Source organism: Vipera ursinii (assembly GCF_947247035.1).
Source record: "Vipera ursinii genome assembly, chromosome: 1".
Lineage (NCBI taxonomy): Eukaryota > Metazoa > Chordata > Lepidosauria > Squamata > Viperidae > Vipera > Vipera ursinii.
Genome location: NC_139512.1, coordinates 331,758,334 through 331,779,913, shown reverse-complemented (window position 1 = coordinate 331,779,913; position 21,580 = coordinate 331,758,334). Strand labels below are relative to the sequence as shown.

General features: G+C 45.8%; 1 protein-coding gene across 2 annotated transcripts in view; it reads left to right on the top strand.

Moving 5' to 3' along the window:
- Window positions 1-21,580, top strand: part of EXTL3 (exostosin like glycosyltransferase 3) — a 149,358-nt gene that overhangs the window by 57,016 nt on the left and 70,762 nt on the right. The window contains exon 4 of one of the 2 annotated variants that reach the window (XM_083348419.1): window positions 498-619. The gene's annotated coding sequence lies outside the window, so the exon portion shown is untranslated. Of the gene's footprint in view, window positions 1-497; window positions 620-21,580 lie in introns of those variants that run through there. The other variant, XM_083348420.1, reaches the window with a different exon arrangement.

Genomic DNA, 21,580 nt, shown 5'->3' with positions numbered 1-21,580 from the left:
GCTAGGCTGTCATTAAATATTGGAAATCCAGGATTTATTTAACCAGTGGACAGATTATTGAACAAATAATTATACAGTGTATGAGAGGTTTTTAATAATGGCAAAAAGATACGGGGAAGAACATTATTTTCCTGATAATATTACTGTCCCTGCTGGAATTAAAGATATAATAGGCATCACTGCTAATTTAATGATTCTGAATTCCTTAGAATGTTTATTTACATAAATTTGTTTTCTTGCTCACAGAATGTGGTTTGGCTAAGATTTGAAGAGTATAATTCGGATTACTATTATCAAAACATGCATTTGTACTCAGAAAATCCATTAGTAGTGACCCTTCCTGAGAAACCACCCCATACTTGGATGATGGTTCAAGCAATCAAAGCTCACAAATCATTTGTATATTTGTCTGCATGTCTGCCTGTGTATATTTGCTTATTTATAAATGCCTTCACTTGTCTTGACTGATATTTCTCATTTATTTTGCTGTTCTGCAGCTGTTCTGCTCATCATCTGTTTATGTCTTTGTGGTGCCAAAAGAGTCAAAAGGGATTCAGATGAATTGCTCAGATTAATGGATTGGAGGGTAGTTTGGAGTTCTATGCTGCAAAATTTGAAGGTAAGATGGTATTCTGTCATTGTTTGCAATTTTCCTTACTTTTTTTTTTTTGCAAAAATGTGGATTCCTCTTTAAACCATTGAATCTTCCATGAGGAAAATGTGTGTATACTTATTAAAAATGCATCTTTGCAAAAAGTGTCTATCTTTTGGGTTCTCAGCATTTCTACGCTATTTTTTAAGTTCTCTGCTTTTGATGATTATGGCTGCTTACAGTCTGTATAAGAAAATTGCTCAGACTACATTTGTATAATTTATTTCTGCTGGTCTCACCTGTGCCATGTAATTGTTGCTACATTATTTGGATGGATTTTTTTTTGAAAACTAGTGATGTACTTTTAAAAAAATAATAATGATTTTTTAAATGTAAGTCTTCATAAACAGCTAATTTGACAGATATAAAGTAAAACTTCAATTTAATAGACCATTTGCAAGTAGAATGTACTGGATGTACATTAATCCCAAATGCCTATTAAATCTTAATTTATGTCAGTTGCACCAATGAGTTCATTTTAGTAATGACATTTGGCTGATTAATGCACATACATAAATTAGGACATTTATATCAATGTATGTTATTTGTATAATTATGTAATGATGGCAGTAATACAAATTACATTGTTAATGTATACTGTTGTATCACTATACAGACAATATAAATTTATAAAAACGATGAAATTTGTCTGCATTACTGTGGAACAAAGAACTTTATATGTTAAATGCTGAAACTTATATTTGTATTCAAAGTTTGCTAAAGTCCATTTAATTAAGGTTTACTGTATATGGATATATATTTGTGTATTGTAATTAACAGTGTGTTTTAAAAGCTAACAGATATTATGATTTATAGACTAGATTCCATGCACTATGGAAATAAATATAAATAAATATAATGTGTAACTAATTAGTTCTATGAAATAATTAATTTTAAATAACTAAAATCTGGATATAATTAAACTAATTGCACATTTGAATCTCAAGATACATTGTTGACTACATTTATGCTTTAGGATTTATTTTTTTAAATCAAGAACTCCAGCAATACAATTACTTTGCTTTCCAAAACACTTATTCCTCCTTTGTCTGTTCAGTTTTCCTTGCTGACTAACATTCCATAAGGAGGTAACTGTTCCCCTTTTTGGTTTCCTCAATCCTTTAAAGAAGAAAGTTATTTTTAAGGAAAGTTAGGAATTTACTAGAAAGACCATCCTTTGTAGAATTAGTGTCTTGGCAAATGTCAAGATAATTCAACTATGTGATTTATTGTGATAGAAATCATCTACATATTCTTATTTTTGTATGGTTACCTAGTAATATATCAGAGCAATAGTATAGTTTGTGGTCCTTCCATTTGTTTTAGTATCACCTTTATTGCACTTTGAGGGATGTAAATTGTAGTCTTCAAACATGAGAATTTTCTTAACAGATGTCATATAATCATGAAGCCATATGTGCCTTATCATAATAATAATAATAATAATAATAATAATAATAATAATAATAATAATAATAATAATAATAATAATAATAATAATAATAAGAAGAAGAAGAAGAAGAAGAAGTAGTTGTTGTTGGAAGGGACCTTGGAGGTCATCTAGTCCAACCCCCTGCTCAGGCAGGAAACCCTATACCATTTCAGACAAATGGCTGGCCAGTCTCTTCTTAAAAACTTCCAGTGTTGGAGCATTCACCACTTCTGGAGGCAGGTTGTTCCACTGGTTAGTTGTTCTAACTGTCAGGAAGTTTCTCCTTAGTTCTAGGTTGCTTCTCTCCTTGACTAGTTTCCATCCATTGCTTCTTGTCCTGCTTTCAGGTGCTTTGGAGAATAGCTTGACTCCCTCCTCTTTGTGGCAGCCCCTGAGATATTGGAACACTGCTATCATGTCCCCCCTCACCCTTCTCTTCATTAAACTACACATACCCAATTCCAGCAACTGTTCCCTATATGTTTTAGCCTCCAGCCCCCTAATCATCTTTGTTGCTCTTCTCTGTACTCTTTCTAGAGTCTCGACATCTTTTTTACATCGTGGTGACCAAAACTGGATGCAGTATTCCAGGTGTGGCCTTACCAAAGCATTGTAAAGTGGTATTAGTACTTCACGTGATCTTGATTCTATCCCTCTGTTAATGCAGCCTAGCACTGTGTTGGCTTTTTTGGCAGCTGCAGCACACTGCTGGCTCATATTGAAGTGATTGTCCACTAGGACTCCGAGATCTCTCTCACAGCTACTACTATTGAGCAAGGTACCACCTATACTATACCTGTGCATTTGATTTTTCCTGCCTAAATGTAGAACCTTACTTTTTTCACCATTGAATTTCATTTTGTTAGATAGTGCCCAGTGTTGTTTAGGTCCCATTCTTATCTGCCCTATAACCACTTCCTGAACATCCGTTTTATTCAAAATTGTATTTTCCTGAGCCTGTATAAGAGCAGCTCTACAGTCATGTTGCCCACGTCAGATTCAAAGCATCCTTGTCTACTTCAGATGAGAACATACAGTAACATACTCCTAATTTAATTCCGTTCACTTTTCTACTTGATTTTTACTGTTCCCCTCCTTCTCGGTGGTCAGTTGATTTTGTAACAAATCATGTGACATGAAACATCTACAGCTGTGTCCCCCATTATTTCCATGTGCAGTTTAATGACTGAGAACATTAGCAGAGGATAGTTGCTAATGCTTACTTCATTTTTATAGATTTACGCGTCATTGTCCATATAAAACATTAGAAGCAGCAGCGGGTTACTTTATCCTGAATTCTTATTTGTTTGCTTTGTTTGCACTGAATTGTATTTTGAGACAGATGCAGTAATCTAGTGCTAGTTTTACTGCTTCTGAGCTGACAGAAGCACAGTGCCATTAAGTAAATGTCAGCTGTGCTTGTTTGGCTTTGTGTTCCTTGTTAATAATTATAGAAATGAAGCTACCTATTTCTTCCTCTCTCCCCCGCCCCCCAAAGTGGAAGTGTGTGGAAACCAGATGTTCTACGCAGGGCAGAAGACAATGCTAGCCTTGAACTGCCAACTTAAAAACTATAGTTGTGCATGTTTCTCTTGAGGCATGCAAGTCATCCAAAGTATATGGTTCAAAACAGAAGGATGATGAACTTACCGTATATACTTGAGTATAAGCCGACTCGAGTATAAGCCGAGACCCCCAATTTCACCCCCAAAAACTGGAAAAAGTTATTGACTCGAGTATAAGCCGATCCGCCGTTCTGCAAGCCTCTGCCGCCAGCAGAGGCTCGATCCGCCATTTTGCAAGCCTGAATACACAGGAATACCCTGTGTGGCCGCGGCTCGTCGGCAGGTCTCCGTTCCTCCTGCCGACCTTTGGGGAGGTTTGGGCGCCTCCCCAAACCTCCCCAAACCTCGGCAGGTCTCCGTTCCTCCGCGCAGACCTGCCGACGTTTGGGGAGGTTTGGGCGCCTCCCCAAACGTCCCCAAACCTCGGCAGGTCTCCGTTCCTCCGCGCAGACCTGCCGACCTTTGGGGAGGTTTGGGCGCCTCCCCAAACGTCCCCAAACCTCGGCAGGTCTCCGTTCCTGTTTGGGGAGCTTTGGGCGCCTCCCCAAACCTCGGCAGGTCTCCGTTCCTCCGCGCAGACCTGCCGACCTTTGGGGAGGTTTGGGCGCCTCCCCAAACCTCCCCAAACCTCGGCAGGTCTCCGTTCCTGTTTGGGGAGGTTTGGGCGCCTCCCCAAACCTCCCCAAACCTCGGCAGGTCTCCGTTCCTCCGCGCAGACCTGCCGACCTTTGGGGAGGTTTGGGCGCCTCCCCAAACCTCCCCAAACCTCGGCAGGTCTCCGTTCCTGTTTGGGGAGGTTTGGGCACCTCCCCAAACCTCCCCAAACCTCGGCAGGTCTCCGTTCCTCCGCGCAGACCTGCCGACCTTTGGGGAGGTTTGGGCGCCTCCCCAAACGTCCCCAAACCTCGGCAGGTCTCCGTTCCTGTTTGGGGAGGTTTGGGCGCCTCCCCAAACGTCCCCAAACCTCGGCAGGTCTCCGTTCCTGTTTGGGGAGGTTTGGGCGCCTCCCCAAACCTCCCCAAACCTCGGCAGGTCTCCGTTCCTCCGCGCAGACCTGCCGACCTTTGGGGAGGTTTGGGCGCCTCCCCAAACCTCCCCAAACCTCGGCAGGTCTCCGTTCCTGTTTGGGGAGGTTTGGGCGCCTCCCCAAACCTCCCCAAACCTCGGCAGGTCTCCGTTCCTCCGCGCAGACCTGCCGACCTTTGGGGAGGTTTGGGCGCCTCCCCAAACGTCCCCAAACCTCGGCAGGTCTCCGTTCCTGTTTGGGGAGGTTTGGGCGCCTCCCCAAACCTCCCCAAACCTCGGCAGGTCTCCGTTCCTCCGCGCAGACCTGCCGACGTTTGGGGAGGTTTGGGCGCCTCCCCAAACGTCCCCAAACCTCGGCAGGTCTCCGTTCCTCCGCGCAGACCTGCCGACCTTTGGGGAGGTTTGGGCGCCTCCCCAAACGTCCCCAAACCTCGGCAGGTCTCCGTTCCTGTTTGGGGAGCTTTGGGCGCCTCCCCAAACCTCCCCAAACCTCGGCAGGTCTCCGTTCCTCCGCGCAGACCTGTCGACCTTTGGGGAGGTTTGGGCGCCTCCCCAAACGTCCCCAAACCTCGGCAGGTCTCCGTTCCTGTTTGGGGAGGTTTGGGCGCCTCCCCAAACCTCCCCAAACCTCGGCAGGTCTCCGTTCCTCCGCACAGACCTGCCGACCTTTGGGGAGGTTTGGGCGCCTCCCCAAACGTCCCCAAACCTCGGCAGGTCTCCGTTCCTGTTTGGGGAGGTTTGGGCGCCTCCCCAAACCTCCCCAAACCTCGGCAGGTCTCCGTTCCTCCGTGCAGACCTGCCGACCTTTGGGGAGGTTTGGGCGCCTCCCCAAACGTCCCCAAACCTCGGCAGGTCTCCGTTCCTGTTTGGGGAGGTTTGGGCGCCTCCCCAAACCTCCCCAAACCTCGGCAGGTCTCCGTTCCTCCGCGCAGACCTGCCGACCTTTGGGGAGGTTTGGGGGCCTCCCCAAACGTCCCCAAACCTCGGCAGGTCTCCGTTCCTGTTTGGGGAGGTTTGGGTGCCTCCCCAAACCTCCCCAAACCTCGGCAGGTCTCCGTTCCTCCGTGCAGACCTGCCGACCTTTGGGGAGGTTTGGGCGCCTCCCCAAACGTCCCCAAACCTCGGCAGGTCTCCGTTCCTGTTTGGGGAGGTTTGGGCGCCTCCCCAAACCTCCCCAAACCTCGGCAGGTCTCCGTTCCTCCGCGCAGACCTGCCGACGTTTGGGGAGGTTTGGGCGCCTCCCCAAACCTCCCCAAACCTCGGCAGGTCTCCGTTCCTGTTTGGGAGGTTTGGGCGCCTCCCCAAACCTCCCCAAACCTCGGCAGGTCTCCGTTCCTCCGCGCAGACCTGCCGACCTTTGGGGAGGTTTGGGCGCCTCCCCAAACCTCCCCAAACCTCGGCAGGTCTCCGTTCTTCCTGCCGACCTTTGGGGAGGTTTGGGCGCCTCCCCAAACCTCCCCAAACCTCGGCAGGTCTGCGCGGAGGAACGGAGACCTGCCGAGGTTTGGGGAGGTTTGGGGAGGCGCCCAAACCTCCCCAAACAGGAACGGAGACCTGCCGAGGTTTGGGGAGGTTTGGGGAGGCGCCCAAACCTCCCCAAAGGTCGGCAGGTCTGCGCGGAGGAACCGAGACCTGCCGAGGTTTGGGGAGGCGCCCAAACCTCCCCAAAGGTCGGCAGGAGGAACGGAGACCTGCCGAGGTTTGGGGAGGTTTGGGGAGGCGCCCAAACCTCCCCAAAGGTCGGCAGGAGGAACGGAGACCTGCCGAGGTTTGGGGAGGCGCCCAAACCTCCCCAAAGGTCGGCAGGAGGAACGGAGACCTGCCGAGGTTTGGGGAGGTTTGGGGAGGCGCCCAAACCTCCCCAAAGGTCGGCAGGAGGAACGGAGACCTGCCAAGGTTTGGGGACGTTTGGGGAGGCGCCCAAACCTCCCCAAAGGTCGGCAGGTCTGCGCGGAGGAACGGAGACCTGCCGAGGTTTGGGGAGGTTTGGGGAGGCGCCCAAACCTCCCCAAACAGGAACGGAGACCTGCCGAGGTTTGGGGACGTTTGGGGAGGCGCCCAAACCTCCCCAAACAGGAACGGAGACCTGCCGAGGTTTGGGGACGTTTGGGGAGGCGCCCAAACCTCCCCAAAGGTCGGCAGGTCTGCGCGGAGGAACGGAGACCTGCCGAGGTTTGGGGACGTTTGGGGAGGCGCCCAAACCTCCCCAAACGTCGGCAGGTCTGCGCGGAGGAACGGAGACCTGCCGAGGTTTGGGGAGGTTTGGGGAGGCGCCCAAACCTCCCCAAACAGGAACGGAGACCTGCCGAGGTTTGGGGACGTTTGGGGAGGCGCCCAAACCTCCCCAAAGGTCGGCAGGTCTGCGCGGAGGAACGGAGACCTGCCGAGGTTTGGGGAGGTTTGGGGAGGCGCCCAAACCTCCCCAAACAGGAACGGAGACCTGCCGAGGTTTGGGGAGGTTTGGGGAGGCGCCCAAACCTCCCCAAACAGGAACGGAGACCTGGGGAGGTTTGGGGAGGCGCCCAAACCTTCCCAAACGTCGGCAGGTCTGCGCGGAGGAACGGAGACCTGCCGAGGTTTGGGGAGGCGCCCAAACCTCCCCAAAGGTCGGCAGGAGGAACGGAGACCTGCCGAGGTTTGGGGAGGTTTGGGGAGGCGCCCAAACCTCCCCAAAGGTCGGCAGGAGGAACGGAGACCTGCCGAGGTTTGGGGAGGTTTGGGGAGGCGCCCAAACCTCCCCAAAGGTCGGCAGGAGGAACGGAGACCTGCCGAGGTTTGGGGAGGTTTGGGGAGGCGCCCAAACCTCCCCAAACGTCGGCAGGTCTGCGCGGAGGAACGGAGACCTGCCGAGGTTTGGGGAGGCGCCCAAACCTCCCCAAACGTCGGCAAGTCTCCGTTCCTCCGCGCCCTGCCTGCCTGCTTCTTTCCGCTGCGGAAAGAAGCAGGCAGGCAAGGCGCGGAGTTTGGGGAGGTGCGCGCGCACCTCCCCAAACCTCCCCAAACTTCGGCAGGTCTCGGACGGCGGTGGCTTGGGAGAGGTGCGGGCGATCCCGGAAGCACCAAAGCCTCGGCCGCGCACAAGTCCTCGGTAAGTTTTTTTTGTTGACTGGAGTATAAGCCGAAGTGGAATTTTTCAGCCCAAAAAGTGGGCTGAAAAATTCGGCTTATACTCAAGTATATACGGTAACCAGAATTACTCTCATTTTCCCAGTTTGTTACGACAGTGAAAGACCTATTGTGTTTGTAACTGTTGTAACAATATATATTTTAGAAATAATGTAATATCAATTAAAATATAAAAACAGTATAAATTTTAGAAAAGAGTAAATGGGAGAAAAAACTCTATACATGTATGCACATGCTAGACAGACCACATCTTGTAGCCTTTATTCTGTCAAAGTTTGGATTAATGAGTAGTTGTCTTTTAAAAGTCTGAATCATATAAGCAAAGGTTTCTAGGTTTCATAGGCAGCAGGAATGCATCTGCCTGGGAAATTCTCTGAATCTGGTGCAAGTGGGACTTCTAATAATGAGATGAGTAAGATTTGTTTGCTCAGCATGGTTTCTCATTTCTTTACACAACTAGGACCAACTGCAGCAACTGCACAGAATGTTTCTGCAGATCACATTGCGACTCTATTATTTTGATCATAATTTTTTTTCAAGGAAATAAAGGTTCATTTATATTCATTGGAGTTAAAATTATTGTGTTAAATAGCTGTTACTGCAGTCATTATGAGCTGGCCTGACTGCATCCTGGGGTCTAAACGAAGCTGGTATTCTTGTGAAACCTAATATGCTTTCATTCCTTTTATGGTTCCTACTTACTTCAGATATCTTTTCAGCTCAAAAGAAATGGCGGTCTGACCTATCAACTAAATAAAGAGGCTGCAGGCACAGAATAAAGCACAATAGGGCAAGGACTCTGGACAAAGATCTTGGCTTCCATTCAGAATTTTTTATTTGAAGAAATCCTTGATTGAACAGAAGGAATGGCAGAATAGAGTAAAGCAGTTTTAAGGCTTACATTTTGGACATGATGCCCAATATGCAGGATGTATATGGAGATTAGAGAAGGCACAAACAGAAGATAGGGAAATGGCTTTAAGGAGTAGAGAGCTTCATAAAGATAATTTAATTTTCTTTAAGTGAGAAGTAACTTGAAACTTGACTTTTGGTCTATCTATTTCCAGCCAGCTAGTCACTAGCAGGATCGTTTATCAATATTTGTAAAATAGATGGTTCTATGTCAGGGATGGAATGACTTTTCAGATGTCCCCCTGATTATTATCTTCCAGGCCCCCAAATGAAGAAATGTGCATTTGGGATTTAATTAGGAATTCATGTACTGCAGTATACAGAAAATAGCGTAGGTACACTATGAGAGTTTAAAGAGAGTAAAAGGGATGTTACAAAGCAGCTGTCATTTGAGTAGCCTGTGAGTAATTTTACTTGGGATGAAATACTGCTGTACTAAATCTTGGCATTAGAACAGCATGAGAGATAGGCCTAAAGGAGGTAAAAGATAAAAATGCAGATGAAGTAAAATATATTCTTGAAGGGGATGAATTGGAGGAAAGGGAAGGATCTTCGTTTCCTTTTGTAATTCTCTCCAGAGTCTTGTACAGTTTGTTTATTTCCACAGGATATCCTGTACTGTATCTCATGGGATTAATTTTTGATGACTTCAGAATAATGAGATTCATTTCAGATGGCTCAGGTTTTTGGAGGCCTTCCCACGCTCTTAAATCAACCCTGGAATAGACTTCTCAGTATATAGGACAACCTCTTGGTCAAACTGTTTCCGAATACTTTGTCCCCAGTTGAGGGTAGTTCTTGTATTGTCCTCAGGCACCATAAGGAATATGTAATTCTGTATAACCGGAACGTTGATTTCAAAAGTAAGCTTAGAATCCCTTGGGGTCATTTCAGTTAGTGATTTTTAAGATTTGCCTATTGTAACATGAACTGCATGCCTTTGAATAATATCTTCCAACTAGTCAGAAATGCTGCTACAAAAGTTTTTCTAGGAGTAGAAGGGTTCTCTTATGCTTGCACCATCAATGCTAGCTATCACCAGGAGCTGTGGTGGCCCAATGGTTGGAATGCAGTTATTGCAGGCTAACTGCCCACTGCCAGGTGTTTGATCGTGGCCAGCTCAAGGTTGACTCAGTCTTCCATCCTTCCAAGTTTGGTAAAAATCAGGACCCAGATTGTTGAGGGGAATATGCTGACTCTGTATATTGCTTAGAGAGAGCTGTAAAGCAATATGAAGCAGTATATAAGCCTATGTGCTATTGCTGTTACTATCTCAAGACAGGGCTATCCCAGCTCAGTCCAAAGTAATGAGTAATTTGAGATGTCTTTTCCCAAAAAATTGAGAGTTCATGTGATTTCAGTTTCCTAAAACATAAGTTAGGATAGTAATATAATAAGAATGGATGCTCAAAAGGTTCCGTGAATTGTTTTCTTAGCCAATTAATGAGAACCTTTCTTCCCTAATTTATACATTGAAGAGGATGCTACTTGTGTTCCTACTTTTAATACAAAGGAATTTGGGTCTTGTGAGCCTATAATTCTAGTCACAAATGGCAAAGATCCCACTAGCAAATTGAGCAGCAGAAGACAGAATTTGAAGTATGTGCAAATGATGAACATGTAATTTAGCAATATACATTAGCAAAATGTATAAGCTTTTATTGGAATTTTAAACTGAAGAGCAAGTGAAAGAGTAGGATAAAATGGGCTAAGAATTTTGCACATAATAAATTGATGGAATAGTTTAAAAGGATTGAAACTTATATCAGTCTAAAATATTTTTGTATAAAATGATGTATTGTTCGTATATGACTTCAGAAAAATTGTCTAGGATGTATAAAGTTACTTCAAATTGGAAATGTGGAAAACGATGAAGGGTCATTTTATCATGTCTGATGAATTTGTAAAAATGCCAGAAATTTCAGGGTTCAAATACATACTTAAAGAATTTTTTAAAATCAGCGTTCAGTTGAATGCAGAACTTTCCTTGCTGGGATTGATGTACTGCTGATTAGAAAAGTGCCATGGAAGATTATTTTCATATGATTACTTTTGTAAGATTATTATCGGCACAAAAAGTGGAATGGAATGGAATATTTGGCCAATCTATTTAAATAGATTAGCTGTATTAAAATAGAAGTAATTCAAAATCATTATATAATTGTTATATCAGTCTTGAACAATATTCATTTTAGCTAAAATTTATATTTCCTGATAAGCTCAATGAAATTTTAACCCTCTATTTACAACAGTGTTTATTGTGATTAAAAATGAATACTTAAAACCATGAGCAGAATTTTGTTGATAGTATTTTGGACTTTATATTATATTTTTAACTGGGTGTGTTATTAGCTACCCAAAGTCCTAACTGTTTTGGCAGAGGGCTTAATTGTGAAAAATAAACAAACATTTCCCAAATATTTAAAGGAATTCAAACCACAATTAAACCACCAGTTTTTACAGATTAAAATCCAAGGAAAGCAAATAGGATGGACTCATTGACATCACTGAATAACTGCTGGATAATTATGTAAAATATATGTAAAACATCTGTATGTATATACATATGACTATGTATACATATACACTGATAAAACATAGTATATCATCACCATATTGACAGTTTATGGTCATTTCCAACTATAATTATAATTTAAAATAGGTCAGTGATTCCAACATCAATTAAGTGAAAAATAAGAGACGAGGGACACTGATAGACACCATTATTTTAAGAGGAGAAAAGGGGAAATTCCATTTGTAATAAAGGTAGCACAAGAAATAGAATAACATTTTATTTCAGTTGATAAAATCAGGAAGAAATCTGTATTTAGGGAAATGTGGAAATTCATTATAGCAAGAAAATGCTATATTTTTTTCCCTTCCATTCAGTTTCTGCATTTATTATTAAATACTGTTTTTTAAAAAAATTCTTATTAACTTTACATCAAAAATGCTGTTTTGGAGCTGTGGAGCTCAGTGTTGCTGTTCCAGACTGACTAACATCTAAGGGCTCTTGAAATCAGATATCGATGCTCAGATCAGACTGGCTTTTCAAAATTAAAGAAACAACACTTTTTAAAAACTACCAGTTTTAGACTGTTTTATTCAAATGTTAATATTCTACATACTTACAGTAATATTAAAATCCTCAAAGGTAGTAATGAGAATAGTAATAGTGCAAGGCAATTTTGGCTTATTCTGTTTTAAGATTTTCCTTTTGGAGGTATGTATATTTGCTGGTGCTACTTTCCTAAATTGCTGTAGAATTTTGCTTTTATTTTTTTGTAAACATGGAAAATGAAAGAGAATGCTTTGCTAAAAATTACATTAAAAGTGTTGCTCGACAGATGGGCAATATATAAATTTAATTAATAAATAAAAATATTTGGTTTTGCACCGTGCAGTAGTTTGAATTCATTTGCAAAGGAGTGTTTTGGAATGACCTGTTGCATGAATGTAGCATTTTTTTAAAGTAGACTCATCTTTTTCTTGCATGCTGTCGCAGAAACTTCTCCCTAGCAGTCATATGTTCCTGGATATAGAGGTTCCTGCTTTAATGAGACCCAGAGGTGCTATGTTTCTGTTTTCGTGTATTGTGAAATACCTCTTTTTAATGAACTCTGAACTACTGCACAATTTTATGTATGCTTACAGGTCTGCTTCCAATAATCCTCGTGCTGCATCAATCTTTTAATCTACCGAGATGGCCAGTTGAGATTTTTTTTTTGCAAGCCTTTGAGCTTTTATTGTTGACATAATGAACAATAGCATTTTTCATATTTTTTAAAAATGTCTCTGTGTATACTGCAATTTAAAATTTGCAGACTCATCATCCCTTGTTCACTTGGAATCCTGCCACAGAGTTGAATTTGCCAAGAGATAAAAGATGCAGGATCAAGTTAGAGAAAGTATATGTTATTTGAGTGAAAACTTTATGGAACAATAAAGATAGCTCTTTTTTTAAAAAAAAGCTATGACTAACAGCAATACTCTCTTTTTCCACTGTTGAATGATCTATATCTGCATTTATTTCACTGTTAAACATACTGTTTTAGAACAGGGCATTTCAACCAGTGGTACGCGTACAGCTGGTGGTGCGCGAGCACCTGGCTGGTGGTATGTGGTGGCCTCTTCCTCCCCCCCGCCTTCCCCGCCTCTCTGCTCCTTCCCAGCTCACTTGCAGAAAACATGCTGCTTGGCTGCAGCCTGCAGGAACTCTATCGAGGGCGCGTGAAGAGCACAGGCGCAGAGCGAGGCCCTCCCGTCCCCAAGGAGTCATTGTGCAGCAATTGGATTGACTTCTTCTCGTGTGGGATCCGTTTCGCCCTTCCCCCCCTCTTCTTTCTTCAGAGGGGCAAGTGTCTTCCTCATCTTCCTCCCCCTCTACCCAGGAAATAGAGCAGGCCTTGGAGGAAGAGGGGGCCGCCCGCTACTAGAGAGGGCCTGGCCGGACGGAGGCTCCCGGCTGAGCCAGTGCGCTCCCCCTGTGGTTCCAAGGATGACTGTCACCAGCTGTGGGGCCGACTCCTTGCAGCCGCTGCTCCTGCCATGGGGCGGAGAGCCAGCAGCCACGAGGACATGCCAGCCGGGACCGAGTGAATCAGGTAGAAGGCAGGCAGCCCCTTCGGTCGTAACTGCCCCTTCCCCCTGCCCTGCCCTGCCCTGCCCTGAGAAACCAAAAGAGACGCATCCCTTTGCGCTCTGCTTGCTTCCCGCTGAAAATGTCTGGGTTTAGTTTGGATCTGGGGCCCGCCAAGGAGCTGATTGGCTTCATCAAATTCCTGCAATGAGTTAGCGGTCATGGCCGGAGGCACCCAGCCAGCAGGGCTTTGGCGGGCTACACAGAGCCAGGATGCCGCACAGGGCCCATAGCTAGAGCGGGCTCCCTCGCCCCCCCAAAAGGGTCGAAAACAGAATGCAAAGGAGGCAACGGTGTGTGTGTGCTATGTGCATGTGCATGGCATGAGCGTGCATGCAATTCGGGCTCTGCGATTTCCCACTGCGCCCGCTGTGCCTGGGGGAGGATCTTGGGTGTCTTTTGGGGGGGGTGTTGCAGCCAGTTCCTTTTCCCCCCTTGTCCTGAGCAGGATAGGGTGAACTTTCCTCCTGCCCTCTCTGCTTTTGCCCAGTTTAGCCCCTCTGCCTTCATTTCTCCCCCCCCAATCTCTGGGGCTAGCCAGCTCTTGCTCGCTTGCTCACTCAGTGCCCCATCGCTTCCAAATGCTTCCAGACGCCTCTTCCTCGTGTTTGGAGGCGACGGGGCAGTAAGTGAGTGAGCGAGGAAGAAGCCTTTGAAAGAGACGGAAAGCAAGCAGAAACCAAGAAGCAGAAACCCTGGGTATCTCCTGGAGAGCCGGGGTCGCTTTCCCTTACTGGAAATAGCCTCTCCTTCTTTGGCTCCATCTGGCTTTGCAGTCGGTTGGCACCTGGGAAGTTGAATCATTAAAAGAACCCCCAGCGCTCCAACGGCTTTCCCTGAGAGGCTGGCGCTTCCTCTCACCTTGGGCACATCCGCGGGGAGGATCTGGAGAGGCCGGCGTCCCCAGTGCCTTCTCCCTCCTCCTCCTCCGGTGGCTGCTGTGGAGGAGTGTGGGTGGTGACCAAAACTGGATGCAGTATTCCAGGTGTGGCCTTACCAAGGCATTGTAAAGTGGTATTAGTACTTCACTTGATCTTGATTCTATCCCTCTGTTAATGCAGCCTAGCACTGTGTTGGCTTATTTTGGGAGCTGCAGCACACTGCTGGCTCATATTGTTATGTACCAGCCTGCTACCGGCCCTGCAGATAAGGCAGGGACAACCCCTTTACAAACGGCAAGAGGCTGGAATTAAGCCTGCCAAATTTATTAAGATAAAACAGAGCAAAACAAGACACCAACCATGAAACAGGAGCTATGAAACAGGAACTATTCAAACGGTTGCCTTCAGCAAACCAGCCCTCCCACGCATTCCCCTTTTATACAGTTCAGGGCGTGGCTTCTCTGCCTCCTTCCGAGGTGCCCCATTGCCTTCCTCTGTTTACTCCTGATTGACTGCCTCCTGCATCGAGCGTCCTTGAACAGGGCCAGCTGTGGCTCATCTTCATCCACGCTGTCAGGCTCACACAGCTGGGTCTCCGTGGTGACCAGGTGGGAGGGGCCTGGTTGAGGGCTCTCATCAGCAAGATCTTCAACACCCCCCTCCTCCTCTGAGTCATCCGACCCAACTGCCGAACCCACAGGCTGACCCTGAATCACAACACATATTGAAGTGATTGTCTACTAGTACTCCAAGCATAGCTGACTCAGGAATTCTGGGAGTTGAAGTCCATGAGTCATAAAAGAGCCGAAGTTGTCTGCCCCTGCCCTAGCCACTATGAATCAGGAGTATGCAAGATAACATACAGAGACGATTATTATATCAATCAGTTTTTTTTAATGAGTAGTATTCTGTGCTAGCTTTCTGTGTACAATTTTGTATTGCAAGAGATACATTTGGACATACCAATTCACACGCTGGCCATTTAAATTGGGTCAGATCGTGCAGCTGTGCATTTAGATAATTGCAAAATTCCAAATATGGATTGGAGAGATGTGTTTTGCGGTGATGGATACTGTCTGTGAGGTTTAGCCAATCTCTGTGCAGTGAAATAAGTTCAGTTCGGTAAAAATGTCTCTGTGTCTCAATTTACTCAGTCTTTCCTCTAACCTCTTTCCTTGACAGAAGGAATGTCAAGCTTGATTCCAGCCAGCATGCTGAGACACAAATCTTTTTCCAGTTGATATCTAAATAAGTATCAGTTCACTTGGCATTTCCTGCTATGAATACATATCCCTGCTGAAGATGAAAAGATACTATGGGTTATACTGAGGTTTTGAGGCTCATGTACTCTATACAGCAGTGGCCAATATTTCTGAGCACAAAAATAGAGATTAAATATGGGAGTACATATTACCCTGCATAGTGTTGCAAAGGGTCCTGTGATCCTTCTTATTGCTGCACGGATAGGTAATGGATCAGTGGTGATTGTTCAGACGGCTTCCGATTATGAAGGTTCTCACCCACAGGTAGGGACTTGTATCGGATATTACTTGTTTTATCCTGCGAAGCAAACATAGCAGCATTACAAAGTTTCTGTTTAGATTGCCATATGCAGATTGCTTAACAGAATGATTCATCAAGACCTTTGCAAGCCAGAGGAAAATAAACCTTTGGTCTCATTCACATGTAGTGTTACCCCCTCAGAGGCTGCCAAAGCCCAGCCCCTCCTAACCTCCCCCTCCAGTTATGCTCAGCAGCCGCACTCTCGTGGCATTGATAGAATGTCCTTTCTTTAGTGGGAGTTCACGCGGGGAAAAGGGGATGGTAGGTTCTCGTCGTCAAAGAGGTTTACAGGAACACGCAGACCAACCCCCAATTGCAGCAGTCAGTGTGTGTGACAGTGTTTATCAACCCCCTGGCAGTCGTGGCAATAATAGTCAATAGCTTGTGGTAGCTGCTGGGAAGAACAAGAAGGGGGAAACTTTCCTCTCCGGGCTGCAACAGAAACCACGAGTGAAGATAGTCAGCACTCTGCAGCAACAGCTCACCCCTCAAGGGCGACTCCCCACAATGTCTACAGCTTGCGCAGGTGATAATGATCAAAGTTTGGATGGCCGCTGGTTTCTGAAGCAGCAGCAACCAGCCTCTCCTTCTCTTCTTCAGCACTCGTAGTCCCAGGTCTCTCTTATGCCAAATTTCCCCCTCCCCTCCCCTTCCTTTCTAGTTAAAACCTAAATCTAAAACCCCAGCAAGCTTTCCTTCACTCTCATTCCTCCCTTCGCTCGGGATACCCCCCTGTAAAAGAAAGCAATAAAACTCCGCTTTCTCAGTCTCTCTCTTCTTCCCTCTACTTCCGAGGAAAGAATCACATAAAAACCCCAAACTCCTCTCTGGCTTCACCTGGTCTCTCCAACAACAACCACCACCACCACCCCCATTCTCCTTCCCCTTTTCTTTCTTCCCCCGACCCACACCCAAACCAGCAGCAGCTGTCCGAGGTTCCCACTTCTCTCTCTCCAGCAAGACTCCCACAGAGCCTCTCGGCCAGCTCCGCTACACACGCAACTATGTTCTTTTTTGCAAAGCTCCTGGTGCCTTCTCTATTCAAAAGATTTTGTAGCTTTGAGTCAGGTTGTAATATGCTTCAAAAGAACATAGTAAACTACTGTGTTTCCCTGAAAATACGACCTAGCCATAAAATAAGACCTAGCTCATTTTTTGGGGTTCAGGCTAATATAAGCCCTACCCCAAAAAGTAACCCCTACTTAACCAAACCCATTCTGTCCCACTGTAGTTTTTTTGGCAGGCCGGATCACGTGCCTCCCCTCCACCTTACCTGCTGCCAGTGCCGCTGCTGCAAGTTCAATTTTGCGGCTTGGCTAAACTGTTCAGCTGTGGTGGGCCGCAGTTCCCATCAGCTTCAGGAAGCCTGGGTGATGGAAACCTTATGCCAGGCCCTCACAGTTGAAGCAATCTGGTTCACCTGGAGTTAGGTTGGCCATTGTGGGAGGCATGGCCTGTTCTCATACTCTAGCGCTGCCACACATGCGGGATGAGCCTCCTGCAATGGCCAACCTGACCCTGGGTGAGCCGGATTGCTTACAGCAGGGGTGTCAAACTGCCGGCCCATGGGCCGGATGCGTCATCCCAAAACTGCACCCACCGCATTGCTGGCGATGGGGAAGAAGCTCCGATATGTTGCGCGACATCACATGACGTCGTGAGTTTGACATGTCTGGCTTACAGGGAAAGGCTGCACATTGCAGGAGAAAAACTGCAAGGGGCATGCCTAGATCCCTGCAGCTCCTGGAGGCTCCAAGCGCTGGTTTTCACACTGCTCAGTTTCCCACCCCATCCCTGCTAGGTTGATCTGGTGGACAGGATCACCTTCCATCTTCCCCGCCGCTGGATTGGCAGCTGACGCTGCCCCTCCTGAGAGGCAGCACAGTGATTGGATGGCGGTTACATTGCAAATGGGGATAGAATATTCCCCAAAACCTGCACACAAACACAGCGCCAAAAACGGGTACAAAAAGGGTGCACATGGATCCCTGCAGCTCCTGGAGGCTCTGAGCACAACCCTGGGGCTGCCGTGCTGGGCGGCGGTTGAAAGGACACCAAGGTGGCAGGTGGAGCGCTGGAGGCTCAGGGTGGGAAGCACGCAAGCGGGGCATGTGCCCTTCCCATGCCAGGCCAGCCCCTGAAACCCTGGGGCAGCCATGCAGGAAGGACACCAAAGTGGGGGTGGCCAGGCCGAACAAAGTGGCAGGTGGAACACTGGAGGCTCGGGGAGGGAGAGTGATGAAGCGGGCGAGTGTCCTGCTGTCAGCACCCATGCTGGCTGCCCTTCCCCCATGGAGCTGGAGAGCTTGCCACACCACCACCCTTTTCTGCTTCACGATCCAGCGCTGCCGTGTGCAGGGAAACAAAGCAAGTTTGTGTGGGGGGAAATGGTCAATCAATTCCAACTTCACAAGATCTTTTTTTTTTTGGTGAGAAGTTAGAATTGATTGATTGACTTTTCTCCCCCCCCCAAAAAAAACTTTGTTTCCCTGCATGCAGTGGTGACAGATAGTGAAGGAGAAACGGCACGGGGCTGGGAGTCAGGTATGCAAAGAAATGCAATTCCTGGAGGAAGCAAGGGCATTTGGGTGGTGGTGTGGCAAGCTCTCCAGCTCCACAAGGAAGGGGCAGCTGGCATGGGTGCTGACGGCAGGACGCCTGCCTGCTTTACCACCCTCCCTCCCCGAGCCTCCGGTGCTCCACCTGCTGCTTTGTTCGGCCTGGCTGCCCCTCCTCCCTTCCCGTTGCTACCCAGCACGGCCACCCCAGGGCTGCAGGGGCTGGCCTGGCATTGGAAGGGCATGTGTTCTTGCCGCCGCGTTGCTTCTCCACCCCATGCACAGGCCCTGCCCCACTCCCATGCACCTGCGACGTATTGGTACCAGCAAAAAGTAAGCCCTCCCCAAAAGTAAATCCTAGTGCTTACTTCAGAGACCAAAAGAAAGTAAGACCGGGTCTTACATTCAGGGAAACACGGTAGAATGCAGTAAAAAAAGAGAGAGAGAGAGAGAGAGAGAGAAGCATATCTTGGTTAGGGAGATGAGCTGTGCTCAAAATTCTGGATCTGCTGCTGCACTCACTAGGTTTTATATTTATATACTTTCTGTGTTTCTCTGGGAGGTGTAAATGGAGATAAATAAATGCTGCTTCTCGCCTTTGAACCAACATAGTCAGTTGGCTGATTTCTGGCAGCTGATCTGTCCTGAAGTAAACGTTTTATAACTTGTTTATATTGGGAAGAACAGGCGTGCCATGGAAGAAGCATAGAGCAAAAATCGAGAGCATGCAGGATTTCTGCAGGATTTGTGAATTTGAGCCAGTTGTTTTCTGTGCTTTTAAAGTTTATCTAACTATTCATAATGTGTATTTGCCAGAGAGTGAAAACTTTCTGAAGCTCTCTAAGAACAGTACTGAATCTGAATTATGGTAACTGCATTCTTCACTCCTGTTGGTGCTATTAGGAGTTTTTCACTATATCCCTTGTGAATTGCCCATGAAGAAAAACCAAGAATGACTCAATCTCCAAATTAAACCTGGAATATTTTTCACATGCTTCTCACAGTCAACATATAAAATGGCATTCATTAGATTCTGGACATGTGTTACATAATATGGAGCCTGGATTGACTGCATTTTCTCTAGGATAAGCTTTGCCAAGGCTTTAAGTAAACACATAAGTGCAATTATTGTATTAAGCAGCTTGAATGGTCAGCTGTTGGATGGGCATCCCTGATTATAAATTATAGGAAACATGAATTCATTGAGAAAGCAAGTCACAGTCCACTTTATAAGTGAGACAGGATGGAAGGGAGAACTAAATTGAATTTAAATTTCCAATTTTAGGGCTTGTGGCAATAATAGAAATATTTTTCAAAATCAGAAGCCTGTTAAGTTTTCAACAGAAGGAATTTGTTTTCTAATTGCTGCCACATGTTAATTGTTAAAATAAGTATTGATACCTAGTGATGTCAGTGGCCACTGGAATTGTTATATTTCTGCTCTGTGCCTGGCCTTGCAGTACAGAGTCCATACAGTGTCTTACAATAAGCCTTATTTATTTACTGTAGATTGAAGATGCCTAATAATGAGTCAGGCTAATGCTACATTGTCTGCTTTGAATGATAGTAGCTTTCAAGAATTTCAGGCAGATTCTCCCCTCTCACCCTGCTTTCCTTTCAGCTTCACTCTGATTAGAGAAAATCAAGCCCTGGTCTATGTACATGTACATGTAGGGACGCGGTGGCTCAGTGGGTTAGGACGCTGAGCTTGTCGATCAGAAGATCGTCAGTTTGGCGGGTCAAATCCTGAGTGCCGCATAGCAGAGTGAGCGCCTGTTACTCGTCCCAGCTTCTGCCAACCTAGCAGTTCGAAAGCATGTAAAAATGCAAGTAGAAAAATAGGGACCACTACAGTGGGAAGGTAACAGCGTTCCGTGCGCCTTTGGCGTCTAGTCATGCCGGCCACATGACCACGGAGACGTCCTCGGACAAGCGCTGGCTCTTCGGCTTTGAAATGGAGATGAGCACCGGCCCCTAGAGTTGGAAACGACTAGCATGCATGTGCGGGGGAACCTTTACCTTTACCTTACATGTACATGTATATGTATATCCTTGCTGTACAAGTGTAGGTTATCCATGTAATTAAATGAGAGAAATGAAAATAATAATAAATGAAACCTGGTTTAAAGCTATGGTCACTACAAATCCTCATGAAACTCAAGACTGTTGGTTGCTGGGATTCTCATACCAATGGAAAAAATGTATCTCATAGGTGGTGTATGTGAATTGGTCTCAAGTTCAATCCTCAACATTTTCACATCTCAATGCCAGGATAAAAATTATGGAGAACAATAGATGGACCAGTCATTTTAATATAAGGCAGGTTTATATACTTTGTGCAATATGGTATATATTTGGAGAATAATTCACTCCATCTCACTCTGGTAAATAGGACTGCAGGAAAGCTATGGTGAAATGCCACGGTCTTCAACAGCAATAGCTCAAAACAAGATCCAGAATTCCAAAAATGTATTTGAATCAGATCAATTTATAGGCTTAATTATTAACTTTCATATTTAGAGAAACTCTTACAGCCAGACCTGCATAGGTAAATAAAAAAAAGATAGTCATGAATTACAACCAGAGAGTTCTCTCACGATTCACTTAAACTGCTGTGTCTGGTTAATCCTCATTTCTAACATCCTCAGATTCTTGTAACCAGAGATTTAAGAAACGAATTATTCAGGGAAAATTGGTGGTGAAAAGAGTTGGACCGTATCCATGACCGGGTTTCTCTACAAGGACATGAAGTAAATGCTTGCCAAGACATGCATGCTCCATTCCCTGCATCTGCTTAGAATGCACTATATGATGAGACCTTTCAAAAGCCCACTTTGAGTTCAAGGATAAAAACCTTTCCAACAGCACTTGGCAGTAGCTTCAATACATAATTTAATCCCTGCTCTCATGCAGTAGCACATTTGATAGCTCCCAAAGGGGCAAGAAACCTAGGTGTGCCGGTTAATTTCTTTCTGCTCCCTTCCTTTATATGTTAGTTTAGCACTCTTTGAGGAAACTATTCTTATGGAACAGGTAAAGTAGTCTGTCTTTGAAGCTTCCAAGTAGTTTATCTTAAAGAAGTGGGATTTAATGGCTTGGATGAGGAACAGGGAGAGTTGTTAGTTTGAGAGAGGGGCAACATAATAGCTCTGTTGAATCAGTGTAGAGCCCATTTCAGTCTCCTGTTTGGTTTCTCATAGTAGCCACAAAATTCCTCTACGCTAGG